The sequence below is a fragment of the Lates calcarifer genome, linkage group LG15 (genome assembly GCF_001640805.2).
Source record: "Lates calcarifer isolate ASB-BC8 linkage group LG15, TLL_Latcal_v3, whole genome shotgun sequence".
NCBI lineage: Eukaryota > Metazoa > Chordata > Actinopteri > Centropomidae > Lates > Lates calcarifer.
Genome location: NC_066847.1, coordinates 13,831,939 through 13,838,783, shown reverse-complemented (window position 1 = coordinate 13,838,783; position 6,845 = coordinate 13,831,939).

Here is a 6,845-nt window from a genome sequence, read left to right as displayed (position 1 = left end):
TCTAGACCTGCTCTATATGAAAAGTGCCTTGAGATGACTGTTGTTGTGATACGGCGCTATATAAATAAAATTGAATTGAATTGAATTGAATTATCTGTCACTCAATAAGTACTCTTATACACTACAGTACAATAGGGTATATTAGCCCATAAAACAAACAAGAAATGGATGTTGAATTTTTAGTGATTTTCTTTAAAACAGCACTGTAAACCATGACACTGTAAACCATGACAAATGTCAAAACAGGAAGTTGCACACACTGCTTTGGATTGTGCTAGTGATTTGAAGCATCTACCTTCTTCTGTCTATGAGTTACGGGCATTCTTTTGGGCGGTGTCCATTGGTGTTTTTCTATTTGCCAGGAATGTTCATGTTTTCCTGCATGTATATCACTAAACCTGATCTGCATCATGGTAGTTCCTGTCCAGACACACACATCACACACAGGGGCACCTGACATTCCTGGCACTCGAATGGGGTATTTAAATGATGGTTTACAACCACAGACTGTATGTAAAACCAAGCCTCTGAATCAGACACCCTGATTGGCTGTGAGGAGTACCCACTGGATCCAATAGGAGTCGGTTTTGAAGCGTGAGTGTTGATGTCATCAGCTAAGATGGAGAGGAGAATTTTCCGATACACAAAACAGATGGAGTGCAGCAATATGCCAGGCAATAAGCAAGAGACGTCCTTAAACTTTCTAACTTCCAACTATCAACAGGAGAAAATGACCCGGACAAACTGGGGCTTGATGGAAAGTGCAGATTCTCTAGGGAGAATTAAAAGGCATTTCTCCAACTCAAACTATCGTAATGACGCTCTAAAGACAACATGAAGCTTCTTGAAGGTGAAAGTGTCTGTACTGTACACTATAAATACATACCTGTTTGATATCATGATAAATACATACACACTCAGTACTGTCATGTGAGTCCACCAGGCATCTGTCTGCTGTTCATTCACCTCTTCCTTGTACTTGTTAAACCTGTTCCAATATTCTGTCAAACAGCTCGAGGCCCAGTTGGGCTTATCCAAACTCCACATCTCCAGTATCAGTCTGAGAGCCACAAAGGACCCTCTCATTCTCAGTGTTTGATCTGGTGTTTGTCTTCCAGCTATTATCATGACGACCTTGGCCACATAGTTAGGCAGGAAACCAGCTTTTCTGTAGCTGGAGCCTGGGAGCACTGTTTGCAAACACACACAAATCTGTTGAATTGCCACATGCAGCATTGGTGATTTATTTCTGCAGTCTATTTGGAAGAATGTTTGAGTTTAAATATACTGCAATTTATTACAATTATGTTCCACTCGCTGGCACATTTCATGGTTTTCACTAGCAGTCATCTCATCAGTTGTCATGACCAGTTTAAATCTGGTTTGTTCACAGTGTAGCTCTCTTATCACAGGTTTCCATTGATGTCTCCTTATCATATTATGAGTCGTGGTCTGTAGTATGTTGTATAACATTAGTTGTGTCATTAAAAAATGAGCCATACCACAACTTTCTCCATTGCCTAGAACACTCTGTAGACTGATTTCTGCCACTGCTAAAGCACTGGCAGCGTATTGTTGTTGGCTTCTGAATGGGGTCCACCACCATTTTGAAATGACTGGCCCCTGGCACAAGACATACTCTAACACAAACTCCTCAGCCAGAGGACAACAGAACTTTATCTCACAAAGTCAGTTTAGCCAAACTTGAATTGAACTGACGTGGGGGAAAACAAGGGTTCAGCTTCCCTCTGAGTGTCATCTCTCCCTTTCCTTCTCTGTTGATATACTGTACACCTGTGGGCGGTTAGCAGGTATGATTTAAGAATGAATGTTCACTCTGTTACAAACAAAGCAGGAAAAAAATACTCAATGACAGGATAATCAAGAATGGATGAAATGTATGATGAGAATAAACATATATATTCAATCAGATTTTACTGCAGGTGGTTCTCTTACATCATTTATTTTTTAAAACATGATTTGGGGCATCTGAGCATGTACACACACATTCATACAGAGCATTTGGGGGACAGATGAGCATTATTCTATCATAATCTTCTCAGAGACCAATGATTGTAAAATATACACACATACAAATCAAAATTTGTTAAAATTATTTCATCAAAATATATAAATATGATAATGGTAGCTTATGAAAAGCTCTTCTTCATCTTATCCCATTGGATAAGATGTGTAAGCCAATGGGATAACCATAGGTTCCCAGAAGGGAGGTATAAAAGTGTAAACACAGATGAGCCTACCACACTTAGTTAATGTTACAGGAACTGGAACCAGATTTGTGTTTGAGCCCTGTAAACACAGTGGAACAGCATGGTACCAACAAACTGTCTAATAAACAGGTAACATGTTAGGCCATGTGAGAACTGTTTATGTGACCTGGTCTGTGTGTAACTGAGCTGAATGAACATACAATAAACCTTTTAATTTTAATTCTAAATTTTTTTGTTTTTTTTCTTGAGTGATATGGCAGTGGGAAGCTCCAGAAAAAATGAGAGGACAGTGAGTTAAGATTTCATTTCATTTTTGTCACCTTGTCTCCTGGAAATTATGTTTCTATGCAACTAAACTGCAAGTCAATAATACGTTGATGTTCATCATTATTTACTTAGTCCTTGGACATCCAAAATGGCGTGGCCCAGTGAGGTCGGAGAATCAATATCTATATATATCTATATGTATATGCCTGAGCCACAGCTGCTAGTTCTAGTTATGTATATATATATATATATATATAGATATATAGATATATATAGATATATATAGATATATAGATATAGATAGATATATATATATAGATATATATTATATGTTATACATATATTTGTTATTTATGTTATATATATTTTTAATATATATATTATATATATGTGTGTTGTGTGTGTGTGTGTTATTTATGTTCAATGAGACATGTTAAAAATAAATGTTCCTTTAACTTTATATGTGGTTTTCTAATTTTTTTATATACACCTTTTAGAACTTTTTTTACCCTAGATGGGCAAGGAACCATATAAGGTAACTTCATTGATCTTGATAATCTACATGAAAATATAATATTTTCAAAAATGTCACAAAAGTAAAAAAGCCTTGTTGCTGCTATGACATTCTGGGGTTGAAATTTTGAATTTCTAAGTATTTCAATGAGTGCCCAATAAAGGGTTAAGGATTCATTCATTATCAGGTTGCTCCTACTCACATTACTGCAGTGACCCATGGTTACTGTTTGTTAACTGTGTTAACACACCTGTCTGTGTGTCACCTTGTTGCTTAAGATAGGCTTCTTCATCACCTGTTCTGGCTTACGTAATCCTCTTCAGTCTGGATCATGAGTTTCCCTGACTTTTACCCTGTTACGTAACAGCTGGCCTTCACTCCTGTGGCTCTTTTACGTAGGTGCATTCTAACTTGTTTGCAGACTCGATATGGTGTGTGAGTTTGATTAACTGGTGGAATTTTTGTTTGCTTTCCAGAGCTCAAACAAAAACCTGCCATCAGAGACTGTGTATGAGAGAGAAATGAATGTTTTTGTTTTTTTTCTCATCACAAAGTTTCTCTTTCTTGAAGATCACTGTTGGATTCTTTTTCTGATCTTATTGAAATGGACTAATTTGAATGAACCCTTTAAATCTTTTTCAGCATTATCACTCCATATTACAGCCAGACATATTACAAATTTCAGAATAAGTAGGGGTCATTATTTGGCATGTGACACATGTTTTTGAAATTGTTTTTAAATGATTTTGGTGCAGTGGTTAGCACTGTCGCCTCATGAGAAGGTTCCAGGTTCAAGCCCTGGTTCTCCCAGGGTTCTTCTGTGTGGAGTTTGCATGTTCTCCCTGTGCCTGCGTGGGTTCTCTCAAGGTACTGTGGCTTCCTCCCACCGTCAAAAGACATGCACATTAGGTTGACTCTAAATTGCCTGTAGGTGTAAATATGAGTGTGAATGGTTGGTTGTCTCTATATGTTGGCCCTGAGATGGACTGGTGATCTGTAAAGGATGTACCCTGCCTCTCGCCCAATGTTAGCTGGGATAGGATCCAAAAGTAGTCCTTTAACTGACCTCAGTCCTGACCTGTTACTCTTCCAATATCCTCAGCAAAACTCACTGTTGCAACATAGGCCATAACAGTTTGATCAACATCTTAGTGTGACTCAACAATAGTGATGGGAGGTTCGGCTCTTTCCAAAGATTCGGTTCTTTTGGCTTGGCTCCCTTAGAAAAGCCAGCTCTTATGGCTCTCAAACTGCTCCCAAATGGCTCTTCATTTAGTATTGCTCGGAGCCTTCTGATGTGCATGTCTTTGGACCATGGCAGGAAGCCGGAGTATCCAGAGAGATCCTACACAGGCACAGGGAGAACATGCAAACTCCACACAAAAAAGCCCTGACCTGTGTAGCAGGTCATAAACAAAATAAATCTTTTCAAATACTTAAAATCCACAAATATTTCACAGTCTTTATAGTAAGTTGTAGTGTTACTGCTGGGTTTTTTAATTCATCTGAAAATGGTGGTGGAGCAGTCTTTCTTTTTAATTAATGGCTCCGTCTTCCACACATAACAACTTTTAATCTTTTAACATTAAATTATTGTTGTACTAACGTTTTAACTAACTTTTATGAATTAAATGAACATGAAATGAAGCATTTTAACTTTTCAAAACTTATTTATGCAACTTTTTAAATTATTTATTCTTGTTTATGTCATATTTTAATGTGGGTTACACTGTCCTCATGTGATTGGCCACATAGTGTGCCCATCAAAATAAAGTCCCAGCCCTGACTGCATGAATTCTCAGCAGAGCTGAGCAGGAGCGACTGAAGATTTGGCTTTCCTGGAAGAGAGTCAGCTCTGAAACCTGTCATCTGGTCAGGTGTGGGTTGGTGACACTGCTTGTTCGTACTAGGACTAACGTTAATGTTAGTTCTGGCATCCGTGCTCGCTGCTACATGTTTAGCATTGAGGTGATACCGGAGACTTGAATTGCTTCCATGACATGCAAATTCTTTGTTGCATAATTTGCACACAACCGTGCTCTTACCTAAACTTCCAGTTTTTTAAACTGAAACTTTCCATCCACCGGGCCAAGCAACGCAGTCTCATCTGTTTCATCCATCACGTTTGTCGTTAGCCTTCCCCTACGCTTTGCCGCTTTCCACATGGGGCTTTGTTGTCTGACATCACTCAACGCATCTGGTGCATAGTTATGATTGGTATGCCAGAAACTGAAAGGAACTTTCTCAGGTGCACTGAGAAACATTTACGTGTTGTCTGGAGTGTAAAAATAAACTGTGATTAAATGTGTACATTTTTTTGTATAACATGGTTTTTTTGTAATTAATTAATCAAAATTAATGCACTAAAGTCCCAGAACTATTATATATATAACTTTCTCCCTAAAGTCCCTTTAGGAATGATATAATTGTTAAATTCCTGTTTCCAGCGATGTGAGCTCAGGTGTGTCTTAGGCTCAACCTGTAGCAGAGAGGCTCTGACTATATGATGCAATTCTTGCACTTGCAGCATTAACCGCAGCAACAATGTGTCGCTACTCACCGCTTTTATTTTTGCTTATTATCATGACGACCTTGGCCACATAGTTAGGCAGGAAACCAGCTTTTCTGTAGCTGGAGCCTGGGAGCACTGTTTGCAAACACACACAAATCTGTTGAATTGCCACATGCAGCATTGGTGATTTATTTCTGCATTTCTTCACTGCAGTGAAAACTAATTAATATGTCATTTCTAACCTCCACCTCACCCACAGGAACCTCAACGTCTATGTAAAAAAATAAATCTTTTACTTCCTCCCAGTAGCTACCATGATTCACTGTGGAAAACCACTGATCAATAGCTCATTTATATGCATTAACATTCATGAGGTGCTTTCCATTGACATCTATGGTTTAAATGTAGGTGTGTAGAGGGCAGGACATGAGGCTGATCCATGTACGCACATTTCCAGGTGAACTGTGATTTATAAAGAGAGTACTGCCTATAGAACTTTATTAATCTGATTTTTTTGTGGCGTACATCATTTTAGGCTTTTGAGCATATGTACACTTTTAGTATAGATCCTACACTGTTTTATAAATGAGACTTCTGCTCCTTAGCAGTTTCTAAAATTAGCTAAATACAACTGTCATGTTTTTTGGGCAAAGGATACAGAAGAAAAGACACAGACACAGATACTGAGAAGACACAAGTAGCTTGGTAGATTTATTTCAAGTCAAATAACACAACTCACTGACAGTTAAATCAGGCAAAAATACATGCAAAGCAAACTCCTTAAACCAAAATCCAAACAAGAAGGAGTTTGCAGACACTGGGGAAGGGCACACATGATACAGGCCCAGGGCATGACACAAGACTCTGACAAAGCACAGGTGGACCATGACAACAACCTCAGATGAACAACGACATATATTACGCTGCCATTATCTATTTAATAAATAGTAGGCCAATATGCAGAGGCACTGTATGAAAATTAAGTACACCCTTGCTGCTTCCCTAGGAATTAAGAGGGTAAGTAGCAGCCAGCTGCTGCTGATCTAAAGCCCTTGATTAAGTGTGATCACTTCAATAAAAGCAGAGGCAAATAATAATAATTGATTTAAAACAATGGAGAATAATTAACACCATAATAAACTAAGAATTTGTATGGGATGTGAGAATCAGTAAGGTCAGTGATAAGGGTGTGTGTGTGTGTGTGTGCATAAGTGCAATATGTGAAGTCCATCATTCTACAGTGAGAAAGGTTATTCACAAGGGGAAAACATTCAAGACCATTGCCAATCTTCCCAGGAGTGGATGTCCCAGCAAATTCACC